This window comes from Dermacentor variabilis, chromosome 10 (genome assembly GCF_050947875.1).
Source record: "Dermacentor variabilis isolate Ectoservices chromosome 10, ASM5094787v1, whole genome shotgun sequence".
NCBI lineage: Eukaryota > Metazoa > Arthropoda > Arachnida > Ixodida > Ixodidae > Dermacentor > Dermacentor variabilis.
Genome location: NC_134577.1, coordinates 92851374 through 92867312, shown reverse-complemented (window position 1 = coordinate 92867312; position 15939 = coordinate 92851374). Strand labels below are relative to the sequence as shown.

Genomic DNA, 15939 nt, shown 5'->3' with positions numbered 1-15939 from the left:
CTATTTCTATGCTTACCCAACGAGGCAACCTAGAAGTCCTTCCCTCCGTCCATCTATCCGTGGGCTATGAAGAAATTAATGCATGAAACAAAGTAAATCCAAAGAAGAAACGCTGGTGGTGGTCAGCTTTTAACCCATAGGACCCCACGCTCAGAAACCGAGTGTCTTACCATCTGGGCTAAACGGTTCCGGACGGGTCCGGACGGGCATCTGGGTTCCGGACGGTGAATATATATGAACTAAATTAATATTCTGTACCGGCGGTACATATTTCAAAGGAGAACAGTTTCTATGAAGGCTTTGTTGAAAGATTTGTTGACGGTGGAACAAAATCCGTCTTTAGGACCACAGGTAGCGCCCACTTGGAACATTGTAGACTTAAGAAAAGTTCCGATGTTGAGAAAACTTATTGCCAAGTACGCCACACCCCCGATGTGTTTCGATGGTCGCGCAATGCACCTTTTGTTGGGGTATTCCCTCACCAACCAAAGAGCTACCGATCTTTGAGGGCTTATGCGTTTCACCTTCCGCAACACAGACAGATAAGCAGTCGCTGAGTTGATAGGGATGATGAGAAGCGATGAGGGTTTATATGGGTCTCGTCGTCGTTGATAGTAGTTCGACGCAGATGGTTAAGGCACTAAGGAGCGCTAAGGGCTTATATTGGTCGGTGATATTCTGGTAATGCTAATAGGCACCGTTAAGGGTTGATAAGAGTCGGATCAAGCCTGATAAAAATTTATAACTGCGGATAAGAGTTGATAAATGTTCGATAAGGTAGATAACGGCCGACAAGGTTTGATAAGGATTTATACTGATTTGATTAAATTTCACAAAATAGGTAATTACATCAGGCTGCGTAAAGATGATCAAGTGGCACAAAACTTACGCAAACTCAGACGACTCCCACAGAAGTTTCTGCTCGAACATTTTTGTAATGTTTATTATATTTTGCACTTTGTCTCTGCTAGCATAATTTTGTTCTGTACTTCGTTCTATTGTTTATAGTGACTACTACATTGTAACCACTTTTATATTTGTACTGCTCCGCCCACCCCCCTTAAGTAATACCCTCAAGTGAGAACCTTTACGATTTCTCTCAATGAATGAATGAATGAATAAATAAATAAATAAATAAATAAATAAATAAATAAATAAATAAATAATGTACGCAACGTTAAGAATGTGTGTCGGAATTGTGTCGTTTGGAATATATCCGCATTCAAGCATTCCGGAACGTTATTAGTGAGCTTGAGAAGCGGCGCAAAATTTAGCACACAGTCTTGGTGTAATACCAATGGCCGCAGGATAACGCTTACTAAACAGTGGGGGACTACAACGGAAAGTCCTAAGTGTATTCTGTAACGCAGTGTTATTGTTTGGTGCTTAATTACGAGAGTCATAAATAACTATAAACCCCTCCGCTGTTTCGGCGTTTTCACGCACAGTACAATGTTTGTTCTACGTTTCACGGGTAACCTCGCTTAAATAACCTATGCGCCTTCTTTACGTCAGGTGAAAGTAATGACAAGGCTATAGGTGATGTGCAGGCGTAGGGCCTATTGGGTGGCTTAAGTGCGGCGTTTTTCATAAATTACGTATGCAAGCGCTGCCAAGTGTTATGAATGTATTTCACCTGGGCGCAGAATCCAGCACGTTACCTTGGTAGAGCTACAAATGCCACCGAGAAAAAACTTACCAAAACAGGGAGTAACGCTATGAAAATTCTGTGTTTGAAGTTAAATGCCTATGGACCAAATGCACCACTTACAAAACATTTCTTGAACAGGATTTCATGGCCAATGTTCACGCGAATTAAAATGTGTGTGGATGAATGACTGATTTCGCAAAGATGATTCGACGCGCGTTAGATTTCCAATCGTGGTGGCTGCATTTGACAAGAGGCTAAATACTAAAAATGTTCGACCGCACAGTGCGCGCCTGCATTTTATCAGCTAGCGTCCGCTTGTGGAACAAGCGACTAGCATTTCTGGACAAAAAAAAATACCTTGGTAGGTCGGCCCCTGGGCCGGATGGCTTAACCAACCGGGTTATGAGGAACCTGGACGACCGGTCCATTAGCACCATTACAAAGAAAATCAACAAGGTATGGGAGGAAGGTAGTGTTCCGGACTCGTGGAAGCAGGCGACGGTGGTACTGATTCCTAAGCCTGGAAAGCCCCCAAGCCTGGACAACCTCCGGCCCATTTCGCTAACGTCATGTTTAGGTAAGGTTGCCGAACACGTTATACATAACAGGATCTCAAAACACATAGAGCGGGAGGGGTTGTTCTCGTACAATATGGTAGGGTTTAGACCATCTCTTTCCACGCAGGACGTCATGCTACTGCTAAAAAGACAGGTTATTGACAACAGGACTAGAGACGTCAGGGGCATTCTTACACTAGACTTGTCCAAAGCCTTCGACACCGTGTCGCACGACTTCATATTAAATGAGATTTCGGCATTGAACTTGGGAGGTAGATTTTTCGCGTTTGTGGAGTCCTTCCTGAGGGGCAGGACGGCGGTCGTCAAGGTGGGGCAGACCAAATCAGAACCATTCCTGCTAAGAGGCACGCCACAAGGGGCGGTGATCTCCCCCCTCCTATTTAACATTGCAATGCACGGACTCTCGAAGCGGCTGGCCGCCGTGCCAAACGTGGGACATGCGCTGTACGCCGATGACATTACGATCTGGTGTCCGGGAGGCTCGGAGGCGGCCGTGGAACAGGCACTCCAGGAGGCCTTGGACGTGACCGAGTCCTTCCTGGAGGGCACGGGTCTCCAACTCTCCCCGACCAAGTCAGAGCTCATGTTATACAGACCGGCAAGGCAGGGGGTTCGGGGGCTCGTGCCGCTCGAGCAAATCCCCATAGATGTATACACGCGGGACGGCCAGAAGATCCCCAGGGTGAATTCGATTAGAGTTCTAGGATTGTTGCTCGATGCCAGGGGCTGTAATGCCAAAACCATTGCGCATCTGACCGCCAAAACCGAGAATATTCTCAGATTATTCATGAGAGTCTCCAATAAGAAGGGGGGCCTAGGCGAGGACAACCTACTTAGGGTGCATCACGCTTTTCTTATGAGCCACATCAACTATGTGGTCTCGGCCCTGCAGTGGACAAAGACTGAAAGGGACAAACTTGACACGTTGATGCGGAAAAGCGTCAAGAAGGTACTGGGTATTCCGATCACGGCGAGCACGGACAGGCTAATGCAGCTCGGTGTTCATAACACGGCCCTCGAACTCATAGAGGCGCAACGAGCGGCGCAGATCACGAGGCTTTCGGGCTCCAGCGCCGGTAGGCGCCTCTTGGAGGCTGCGGGCTTGCAGCCGCGTTTCAGTCACAGCGAGGCGGTTCAGGCGGTTCGCCTACCCGCAACATAATGCGGGCAGGCGAGCAGCTCGTGCTAGGGCGATATTGAAGAAAACGGTCGGCATGGAAGCCTTCGTGGACGCAGCTCAATATGGGCGCTCCGGTAAATTCACGGTCACGGCGGTAAGCGAAAAGGGCGAGCTCCTATCTGCGGCCTCGGTAGGCGCTGTGACGGCCGACGTGGCAGAACAGGTGGCGGTGGCGATGCAGGATTCAAAAAGGCCGTATATCTACACTGACTCACGCGCGGCCGTCAGGGCATTCGCTACGGGAATGGTTGCGAAACAGGTGGAGGTGATTCTGAAAAACAAGTCCAGAACTAATTGTGACCCCGTGCATTATATTATATGGTTCCCAGCTCACATGGGCGACAACGTGCTGCCGGGCCACCCGAACCCCAATGAAATTGCTCACCGCCGTGCGCGAGAATTAACGCGCCGCGACGGCGATGGGGCTACATTGGATCCGGAGGAGCTCGGCCACAGCGACCCGTTATTAACATTTCACGAGATGGTCTCCCATTATAAAGAGGAACGCAGGCGCTTCCCGCCTCCGCATCCAAATCTATGCAGATCACAATCGATCACGCTTAGGATGCTTCAGTCGAGGTCATATCCCTCGCGAAGTTTCTTAAGCAGGATTTATCCAGAAATTGACCGACAGTGCCCGGATTGTGGGGAGGTTAGCACTCTACCTCATATGCTCTGGCAGTGTCCTGCGTTACGGGACACGTCCCTCACCAGCGAACGGGACTGGGACGAGGCCATATCTAGCACGCAACTTAAGCTCCAGTCCATGGCCGTCCAGAGGGCCCGTGAAAGAGCGGAGAGGCTTGGCCTTCCGATTCCGACATGGGAGCAGCCAGCGGCGAGCCGGGGGCCCCAACGGGTCTCCACCGGCTAGTCCCTCAGGACCTCAGTAAAAGTTCATTGTCTGTCTGTCTGTTGTAGCCGAAAAAAAATCATAAAGATTTTCTTTCCCTCTCTACCTATGTGTCTTCTTATCTTCCTTTTTCTTTTTAAGAAGAGACACGCGAGTGGCACCCACATTTATACCTGCCAGCTGTCGGCGTACGCGCCTGGGAGGTTGGAGGAGGCAAGGGCAATTCGTTTGTCCACAATTGAAAAGCTCCTGCACACTGGTCCGTCCGAAACGTGGGGACCTCGCAAACTGCTGGAATTTCACACTATCCGCAATGTATTGTAGAAACAATAGCACAATAGCCTATCCTGCCAGCTTCCCACCATGCACACATCATATGCATTGCATGGGGAGCAAAATGTCCTTGGTGAAGTACAGCAATTATTACTTTGGCACCTGTACTTATTTATCCTTTTTTTTCGGGACCGCCTGTCACCCGCTAACAACTCAGCGCATGCTAAACCTGTATCATTTGGAACTTAGTAAAAAGTTATTGTTGATTCTAGCTCTTGTGTATGCCCTCGCAGAACTTTTTGTAATCAGATGTATGAGCAACACTATTGTGTAGTACTTTCTGGAAGGCAGGCGGGCACCAGCGATTACGCTGGTACGTTCGACGTGTCATGTACAAAAGCCGATGTGCTTGATCCACAAATTAGATTTCGACGATCACCGGTTGTGCTCGCCGCTATCCTTGTGCTTCGAGTGTCACTAGCTCTTGTGGGCACAGGTTGGCCCAATAAAAAGTGAGTTTCGGGCTTCGCAGTGTTGCTATACTGTGTTCTTCACTGTCACTGCAATGTAACTACATTTTAAACACATCTAGTAGTTCATGTTTACTATACTTCAGCCCGTAATTAACCATCTCATAGTAATTTTCTAGTTTTCCTCGCCCCCTCCCACTCCACGTCTGGGTTCAGGTGTCAGCCATCAATGGGGGCATCAGCAGAATGAATGAATGAATAAACGAATCAGATTGTTTAGTGGAGAAAGGGCCAGGTATGACCAAAGAATGGCATGCCAGTGTCAATCCCACTGACCCACCAAGTAGCCCCACAACGTGTTTTACTACAGTGTCAGTGACTTCGTAGTAGAGTGATGAGTTCTATGAAGTTGATGTGACGTGGATGCAAAGGGACCTTAAAAACAGTCGTTGTAAAGTGCATAAACTCTGCGTGTAATAAGATTACGGCGATTAATAATAACGTGTAATATGAGCAATAAAATGCATTGTGAAAAAGTACGCTATGCAAAATATGTCAGATGCAAAAATCGGCTACAGCCCTACTGCGTCGCCAGAGCCCTTGAAACACAAGACCTTGGAGGCATGTGCTATACAAAACTGCTATCACAGCGGCATCCACTGAAGAGAGGATGCGCTACGAATCTATAGGACGAATAACATCTAAAACAACATCTTTCAGGTAATGAGGGCTGTATTGGTATCAAAAAACGGTTCTGGACCAAGAAACATGACAGGATGAAGAAATACGTGCTACCGGTATGCAACGGGAAAATGTCTCTCTCTCAGATTCGGTTTCGCGACGCTCCAGGAGGACATGGAGGACGGTCAGCCTATCCCCGCATCCACCACAGGTTGCAGGTTCATTTCCAACAAGCAGAAAATAATGGGTGCCAAATGTGTGTCCTATTCTGGGACGACAGAATAGGTTCGTAGTTATTTTGTTGTGGAAGGCCAAAAACTTCATTGTGACTTTATTAGGTGCAGATTGTTATTTGTTACCGCGTCCCACAAGCTTTGGCAGTGGCTGCGCTGTTTCCTTCGTTAGAAAGACCTCAGATCGGTGGCAGGGACAGCAGAAATAAGATTAATAGCTTGCGATGCATTCGACGTGGCTTCTGGCCTGTTAGAACATTACCCTCGATGCCCCAAGGCCAGGCACCAAGCATAATATGGCATACCTGTCAGATATATAAGCTTTACACAGGACGGAATGGAGCTCAATAAGTACCGTTTTTTTGTGCTTACAGAATGACATCAAGGTCGTCACGACGCTTATGGAGTATGTATGTATAATTGCTTTTTGGAGTTTAAATTTCCTTACATGCTTTACAGCCGACAATAGTGCATAGGTCTCACCCGTCAAGAAATTTGTTTCCAGATGCATTACATTAGATTCCGAGAAGGATGGACCGACGGCTGCATAGGACATCTTGGCATGTGACTTCGAAGCGTCTCCGTAGAACTCTGTGCAGGAGTGCTTGTACTGCAGCTCCAGGAAATGCATCAGGATTTCGAGCTCTGGAGAATGCTTTGCAATTTCTGGAAAGGATATGTCACATATGTCACAAGCAGATCCAATTGCTAGATCTACGAGTTGGGTTGGACTCTGTAAAATGTCAGCTCCTTCTTATTAAACAGGCAGGCACTAGAGGTCATAATTTTGATTGAATCGACCTCTCGCGTGGCATCCCGAGTCTTCCCACATCGTGCTGTGGGCGTTAAAATCACCCACTAGTATGTAGGGGGTCGGGAAGCTTGTCAATGAGGTTGCAGAAATCATTGTTCTGAGGTGGTATTAGGGGTATGCATATAGAACACACATTGATCAGTTCATTAACAATGATCGCATGAATTGATAATGCCTCAAGGGGCGTCCGAAGGGCTACGTGTTGACAGGCTACAGACTTGCCGGCAGCTATTGCTACACCGCTGAAGGCGTTAGCCTCGACACGGTCCTTTAGCAAAATGGTGTGGCTGCGAAGACAGTTAGTGCTTGTAAGTTTCAGATGTGTGTGTGGAACACATAGCAAGTTTGTATTCTGTTTGTGTAGCAGTTCTCTAACATCGTCGAGGTTACGAAGAAGTCCCCTAAAATTTCATTGTAGTATTTGTGTCTGCAATATGATAAATGTGTTTTGTACTGTCTGTTTGAGAGACTAAGATTGGCTGGCGGGCCCTTTCCAGGTGCTGTGACGCGAGGTTTGTCTTTTTTGGAGTGAGTGCGGGAACCTGGAGAAAACGGAGTTTGTCCTAACGCTGGCGGCACCGTCTGGCTAGTCCATCGCCTGTTGCGAAGCGCTGGACACACACCCTTGCGAGCACAGTGTTTGACTTGAAGGCCTCGACACGTCGGACGAGACTTTTGAGGCCACCGGCTTGGAGGTCGATGGCCCCTTCTGCTGAAGGGGCGGAGCAGCACCTGCTGCATGCACCGCGGAGAGGTGCGTATAGATAGCGTCACTGACGGCTCAATTCGTTGGGCCACATATCCACCGGAAGCCGTTGTGTTGCTGCCCCCTGACGCGTCACATCAGCAAAAGTGTTCTTAGGCAGCAAGTATACCCGCCTGCGCGCCTGCTTGAAGCCTATATTTCCTTTACTTTAATTGTTACCATTGCCTTTTCTTTTTTCCAGGATGCGCAAGTCCTAGAGTATGCAGCGTGCTCCCCGTCATAGTTTTCAAAGTGGAGAGAGTTTTCACACAATTCAGAGGTGTGCTCATGAGCACTGCATTTCGCCCAAGTTTGGCGACCTCGGCAGCTCTGTGAACTGTGGCCGAAACGCAGGCATTTGAAACATCGGAGATGATTTGGCACGTATGGCCTAGCACGAAGTTTGATGTACCCGGCCTCGATCTACGTGGGCAGGACACTTGAGCAGAAGGTGAGTATTAGCTGCTTGGTCTCGATTTCTATGCAACCCCGCCTTATCTTAATTGTTTTGACATTTAAACCTCAGTCAGCTTGTCCAAATCATCGTACGAGACAACGCCGTGCGTCGTGTTCCCATTGCGAGGCGGGCTTACTGTTACTTGGGGTCCCCGAACGACACTAGTTCCGGCAGTTTCTGATTGTTGCAGTGCTTGTTGCAATCGGTCCTGGGTTACCAGGTTGCTCTCAGACGGTGAGAGCGCCTGAGGCTGCTTTGCCTGTGTTGTTGGCTTGAGGGTCCTAGACGACTCGCTTGGTAGGGATCATTACATTATCGAAATCACCAGCGCCTCGGCCAAACTACGCCGACCCCTAGGGAAAGCCAAAATTACAAATTGGCCTAAGTTTAGGGAGAGGCAACAGCTCGATTTGGATACAAGTCCGCCCTTCCCGGAACATCAAGGCCGCTTGACCACGATCAAGGAGTGGGCCCAACGCATCAAAGAACTATATGACGCCAACACTAAGGTGTACCGAACCGATACCGACACGCCGGAAATCGACAACCATCTGATACACTTATGGGAAGCATGCAGAGGCCTCACAAAAAGATGGCGCAAACAGAAGCTAAATCGCAAACTTAGCATACCAAACGTCACAAAACCATCCAGCAATTATGCCCTGAAGGTTCACAGGGACAATTGGCGCACGTTCTGCGATTCGCTTAAAGGTACGCTAAGCACCAAAAAGACGTGGAACATACTCCGCAGCATCATCGATCCTTCAAATACGAAAACAGAAACAAACACAACCCTACAAAAACTCGTTGGCGAATACGCGGGAACCCAGGATGAACTCTTACAGAACTACAGCAAACATACACGGGAATCCGGACCGGGCATCCGAAACAATACCCTCAATATCCGGGACCTCCGAACGAGATACTTGATGCACCCATCACGTATGCGGAGGTATACGCGGCAGCACAGAGCTTGAAGAAAAACACGGCACCGGGTCCCGAAGGGATCACCAACGCAATCTTGAGAAACCTAAGTGATGAAACCCTGCGAGCCTTTACAAAGCAGCTGAACGAAGAAATATGGACACCGGGCGGAACATTACCCTAGGAATGGACTACAGCTCACATAATCCTTATACCCAAACCGGGAAAACCGCGCAGGCTCGATCAATTGCGACCCTGGGCAAGCTTCTTGAACGAATTGTATTCACTCGAATAGAACAACACATGGAAGAACATGGACTACACCTCAATTGCATGTACGGATTTCGGAAAGGCATGTCAGCGTAGGATGTCTTCCTCCTGCTCAAGGAAGAGGTCCTCAACCCACAACCGGGCAGCAACAGCAACATACTCCTAGCCCTTGACGTGGAAAAAGCATTTGATAATATAGCACACGAAACCATCCTAGATGGCCTCGCCGCCATAGGATGCGGAGAGCGAGTATACCATTATACCGTGGCTTTTCTTAGCCACCGCAATGCCCGCATCGGCATAGCAGGCCCACAATCAGACATATATGATCTACCGCAGAAGGGTACTCCGCAAGGATCAATAATATCTCCTTTCCTCTTCAACATCAGACTTAGAAAACTTGCTTAACAACTGGAAAACATCCCAAAACTCGGATGTGCCTTCTATGCCGACGATATCACCCTATGGGCAACCAAAGGTTCATACGGCGACAGAGAAAACACATTACTCACAGCTATCGGACACATCGAGTCATACCTAACCACAGCAGGAAGGAGGTGTGCCCACCACAAGTCGGAGCACCTTCAAGTCCGGCCCAAGCAAACTAAGGAACATCGAGCCCCGCCAATACATCTCGAGATTGCCGGGCCACTTATAAAGCGCGTCCCGACCGCACGCTTACTAGGTATGCACGTCCAGGAGAACAACGGCATAAAGGTAGCCTCAGAGAAATTAAATCACGTTATAAGAAGCACCGCATCACTCATCGCAAGTGTAGCGCGCAGCAAAGATGGTTTCACTGAGGACGATATCTTAAGACTGGTACAAGCCCTCGTCATCAGCCGTGTCACGTACGCACTCCCGTATTAAGTCAAGCGCAAAAGCGAGACAGAGCGCATGGACACTTTCATAAGAATGGCGAACAAAATGGCTTTACAGCTACCGTCAAGCACAAGCACAAAGAAATTACTAGCGCTAGGTGTATACAACACCTTTGAGGAGCTAGCAAGTGCCACGCTCATAGTGCAGAGGGAGCGCCTCAACAGGACTCAACAGGGAAGACACCTTCTTCAACGGCTAGGGTACCCGCTGACACCTCAGTACTGCAAAGAAGAAACACAACTCTTGACTAATCACATTAGAGAGAACATTGCAGTAGACCCTATCCCAAAGAACATGCACCTCACCCACAATCAAGAGAGAAGAGCAGCGCGTGCCCGCATGTTGCACAAACGCTGCTTCAGAGACCCAGATACATACTACACGGACGCTAGCCCGTATCCTTCGTCGCCACGTTGCGGGCCCAAATACACACTCGCCGTTGTCAATCAGGGGAACCTGGTAGCCTCTGCCTGCATCCGCGCCACATGCAGCGCAGCAGCAGAAGCAGCAGCGATCGCTCTCGCACTTCGCGACGCCGAGAGCAAGGGAAGGTCCGCCCGCATCTTTACGGACTCACAAGCGGCGTGTCGTTTATACATGAATGGAACGCTCCCTATACAAGCCATTCGAGTCCTGGGTCGCTCACTAGAATGGACCCACAGTATCGTCTGGTGCCCCGGGCATGAAGGTCTGCGGGGAAACAAAGAGGCGGACTGCGCAGCTCGAGGTCTCATTAGCCGAGCGGCAGACCACACCGTTCTTCAGCCCCCGACAGACCGACGAGTGACCCACGAGTTATTAACAACAGGTCAACAAATACTACAGGACCAACATCTCGGAAGAACGCAATACGCTCCCCCACACAAAGCTCTCAATAAACTCCAGGCAAGGTACTGGCGCCGCCTGCAAACTAACACATACCCACACTTGTCTCGCCTACACGCAATCTCCCCAGCCAGTTATACGTCCCGGATATGTCCCTGGTGTAGCAACCACACAGCAACATTCGCGCACATAACACACGAATGTACCGACCGTCCGGGCGACGCAATTTCGCCACGAGTCACAACACACACACTCAGTACGTGGTCTTGGGAGGCGAGACTCTCCGAACTGGACCTGGGAAGCCAACTGGCGACCCTCGACCAGGCCCGGTGAGCCGCGATCGCCAGTGGAGCCCTGTCAGAGGGAACCACCCAGGAATAAACCGCGCAACAGTTTCTGCAATAATAAAGTTCCTCCTCCTCCTCCTCCTCCTCCTCCTCCTCCTCCTCCTCCGGCAGTTTCTCATATTCAGTTTCTCCTAATGCCAGCTCCACGTTATCACTATAACCGAATAATACATAACCTTGCTAGGCTACTCACCCAGGGTTAACACTCGCTGTCTAGAAAATTGGAAGTAGTCTAGAAGAAAGAAGAAGACAGAAGGGATTAAACGTGAGACAGAAAAAAGAAGATAGGAGAGGAGGATAGGAAAAGAAAGCTGCCGATTCTCCCTGCAGGGATGGGTCAGTCCGGAAGTGCTGTCTACACGAAGCCGAGGCCAAAGAGTTGTGTTGCCTCCGAGAGCAGCCTTAAAGTTCCAAACACTCAGCATCGGCTCAACCCCCAGGATACTCTTTTCCCCGAACACGGCTATTCCGCGTATGGTTAGACGTCGTGTGCTCTGTTTCGTGGTGTCGCAACACGCCAAACGCTTGCTCACACAGACGTCCATGCGGAGAGGTCAGCAGAACTGTTTTCTTTTCTTCCTTCCAACAGTCAGCAGTAATCGCCACTTTCTAATGATCAGACACGAGCTCACGCCGGTGCCTACGTGTAGTTCATTCCCACTTTATATGCGCGTAAAAAAGCCTCATCTGGTCACAACTAGTCGGGAGCCATGCATACAGTGGCATTGGTGGCCAAAGTGCTATTTTAGACTGGAAATCGCGCAGAACAATAAACCTCATAATTATGATCCAAATTTCAGTATTACAGAGATCATGACGGAGGCCTTCGCGGCCAACTCATTTCATATAAGAATATTGGAGTAAGGCCTAGCTTTAGAGCTTGCCTGCGCCCCTATATTGTTCAGCGAGAATGATTGATTTGTGTAAAGATATGACTAATCATCCTGCTCTTGTCTTCGAGTGACCTTATTATTTATTCTCTTGCAGGGGATCTTTCATTGCAAATATATTCTACGCTTTTAATTGCATCGTTCGTCTTCTAGTTTTACTTAGTAGATGATATTAAGAGCATCACAAATAAAGCTAGTTGGGCAGAATGTCAAACTAATTACTCATGGCAAACGTATCAAGCATTCGTCACCCAGGTCCCGCGACACGCAAGATCAAAGTGTAGCAGTTGAAGCATGCCCGAAAATGCTGTGATGATATTGACTGCGTAGGCAATGAACTTAATGACAACGGAGAAATGTTTTGTGGCTAGTATCGAACCACATTATTTTATATATATATTGAAAAAATAACACAGGACTATTATGTTAAACACAATGGCAGTAGCAGCTAGGTGCCATAGGTGTCATAGTAGGTCTTTCGTAACAATTTTTCAAATATGTTTTGTAACTTGTATACAAAGAGCATAGAACGACAGAAAGTTGAGCTAGTTGGTAAGGATTCATTATGCAAAATAGAAGTGAGGCGTGCAGACAGGACGCAAGAGTAGAGAAGTGGACAACACGAACGCCGACTACACGGCGTTCGTGTTGTCCACTTCTCTACTCTTGTGTCCTGTCTGCACGCCTCACTTCTATTTTGCATAATACAAAGAGCACTAAATGCTGCAACATGCTACGCGTATTTATGGGTACCTTAAATTGGTTAGCCAACACAATGCGGGATGGTCGATTACGACAATGAATGGCCTGCATTATAGGTAAGGGGAAAATTTCGCGGTGGACTAAATTATCGCAAGGCGTTTCGTTGTGGTCGTAGAATAAATGGCTTCATCTTTTCACCGCGACCGACAAGCGTAACATATGAGTCTTTCAGATACCTGTCTCTTATGGACTAGCACAATGCCGACGCCTACGTTGCAAGCGTAATTTCAGTTCTTTAAATGCCTCTGCATGAGGTATTTAGCACTAAAACTCGACGTGGGATTTCGTGAGAAGAGTCAGGGGCACGTCGATGCGACGGATGTGCTTGAGGAAGCGCCTATAGCAGGCACACAGACCAGCAAACCTGCGCACTGCCTCTTTATCGATGGGCTGCGTAAAGTTTCCAGTGGCAGCTGCTTTCTGTGGATTAGGAAGGACTACAGACTTGCTGATGACGTGGCGCATACGTGAAGCGGCGTTTTTACGGCTTCAGGGTCAGTCCTAATGACTTCATCACCTCTAATATTTTCTGAACCAGCCTACGGTGAACATCGAAACTGCCGGCAAAGACAACGTCAGCCAAGTAGACGAGACAAGCCTGCGACTTCAAGTTTGCCAAGACTATCTCCATCACGTGCTGCGACATTGCAGGTGCCGAGTGTGGTCCGAATGGCGTTACCTTGAATTTAAGGAGGTCGTCGGGCGTGGTTAACGCTGCCTTCTTTAGTCAGAGAGGAGCAGCACGCGACCTTGTGTAAACGATTGATGGATATCCTCACGGGAAAGAATTCCGCTACAAATAGCTACCATGGTAAAGCTTACTTTGGGCCAGCACGACCGGTAAAATTCCACTACTGAATCATCTGCAGCGGGTTATGATCCACTCTACATAGATCTGGTAAGAAACATTTCTCGCAGGCTTGTCGGAGACAATAAATTACTGCCTTCTGTATCTTCCATTTGATGTAGGTTATCGCACAAAGCTTTTATTTCTTAGCGCGACACTTGTATAATGTAAATAGTTTCCGATGAGAATGCGTCCGAGAGCCAGTTCCAAAATAATATTTCGATTGCTCGCATCGCACCACTCTCTGTGTCATATTCTATTATAATATTTTCAGCAAAATAGCTGCCGTGTTCCCTCCTGCTGGACGCACGAGCCAACAGCAGTATCTCTAGGTTAGAAATAGGCCTGTTCGTCACACACACGTTTGCAGAAGCACGAGAGTACTAGCTCGTAAGCCTATGGTATCGTTCACGTTGGTGATCTAGGTGCTTGCACATGAGCTGCGTTTCGGACCCACCATCTCGTACCATCTTTACCCTTTTGAGGCATTGACCAAGCTGCTCAGTATCTGTTTTACAGCGCAGCTCTTAGACGCCCGCTCTTGCGTTTAGTGTCGGCGTAACCGAGCGAACGAGTACAGCGAAGGATGAAAGAGAGAATGCGGGGCGCCGCGGGGGATGAACAAGGCACCCGCGGCCACTTCACGCTATTGTGCATCGCGCACGCCGCCCATCGTGGCCAAGTCACTGGCGAACCAAAGGTGGTCGCGCATGACTGGTGGATAGAGACAATGACGTTTTATTATAGCGCGGCTACGCCAATCAGGGCGCGCGCGCTCTAATGCGCCGCGCAGGTGGCCGCCGAAGAGCGCGCGCCGCAGTATTGTGCGATGTCGGGAGGGACATGGCGTTCGTGGCGACGAGTATACACAACTTGGGAAAGAGGCGTCGGTGGTGGAGAGGAGTATCAATTGCTGGTCCGCGGAGAGGATATCCGCTAGAACCTAGCCATAACAGCTTGGCTGTAAAATGAGGAGAGTCTTGCAAAGAAGGAATTGTAGTGTGGACGAACGGCAGGCGCATAAGAGTCAATGCGCAAACTATTATCTCGCGCCGGAATAAGTAAATCGGGAACGTAGTTGCCACCCAATTCGACGGATTACTTAGACGCACCAGTGTATGGCGGCGAAGACGGTGGGGACTTCGACGCCATCCCGAACGTGCCCTTACAAAAATGTTTAATGTGTTTTTAGATCGTATGTTGAATTTGCTCTATGCAACTTTGTTTACTTTGATTGACTATAGAATTTTTTTTAGAGTCTCCAAAAGTGATTTGGCCACCGCATTCTAATGGGAACTCTAAAGACGCATTTCTATAGAATCGCTGAATGGACTTGCAATGAAGATCCTAAAGGCAAATTTCTGCAGAAAATTTCTCTGTAGTTTCTTTTAGGATCCTAAATACAAATTTGTATAGGATATTTCTATAGAGTTGCTTTGAAGATGCTAAAGAGAAATTTCTATAGAACATTTGCATCAAGTTGCTTTAAAGATGCTAACGACAAATTTATATAGAACATTTCTATAGAGTTGCTTTAGAGATGCTTAGGGCAAACTTCTAGAGAATATTTATATGCAGTTGCTTTTGAGCCCTAAAGGAAAATTCCTATAGAACCTAGGCCGATGTGTGTAGAGTACTTGCAATTTACCAATGTTGCTACGAACTGTACTGTAGGCATTAGGGACAACAGTAATGCAGTGGCAAAAAAATTGGCACTACAACCCCAAAGTATTCAGTTTTATATCTTTATTGCATTTCAGACTAGATACATGCTTCAGATGTGCTACATGCTCGACTGTTACATATATGTTACGCACAAGAACTTGCAGCACACAAACTGTCGCTGCCAAACATGCTTCTCGGGTCAGCTGATGGTGCTAATTCACGAAACATGAGGTAAAACAAATCAGTGGCAGACTTCACTACAGTTGACACCCGCCAACAACAGGCTTGACTAGGACAAGAAATGTTACCATTAAAACTGCAATAGGACCGGCTGTTCTAGCATTGCACATTAAATGGTTGGATACTGAAAATAGATTGATATGAATGTGCACTGCAACGTTATAGATCAGCCTTACGAAACCACAATGCGCTTTATTCTATGTTTAAGTGTAACATTAACACTGGCCCTCCTTGCGAAAATGGGGCAAATGATGGTCTTCCTAGAGCTGTACACTATATATTGTACAAAGTTCAAAGGCTTGAATTTTGTTGTTAGGGAAAAAATTTCAGATCAGAGCCAGTGTTTTAAATT

General features: G+C 47.9%; 1 protein-coding gene across 1 annotated transcript in view; it reads left to right on the top strand.

The window, feature by feature from the left end:
• Nucleotides 1–7687: 7687 nt before the first annotated feature.
• LOC142560822 (alpha-(1,3)-fucosyltransferase 4-like) overlaps nt 7688–15939 on the top strand; it is a 51211-nt gene continuing 42959 nt past the window's right edge. Inside the window, exon 1 of the mRNA XM_075673192.1 lies at nt 7688–7929. The gene's annotated coding sequence lies outside the window, so the exon portion shown is untranslated. The remainder of the gene's footprint in view (nt 7930–15939) is intronic.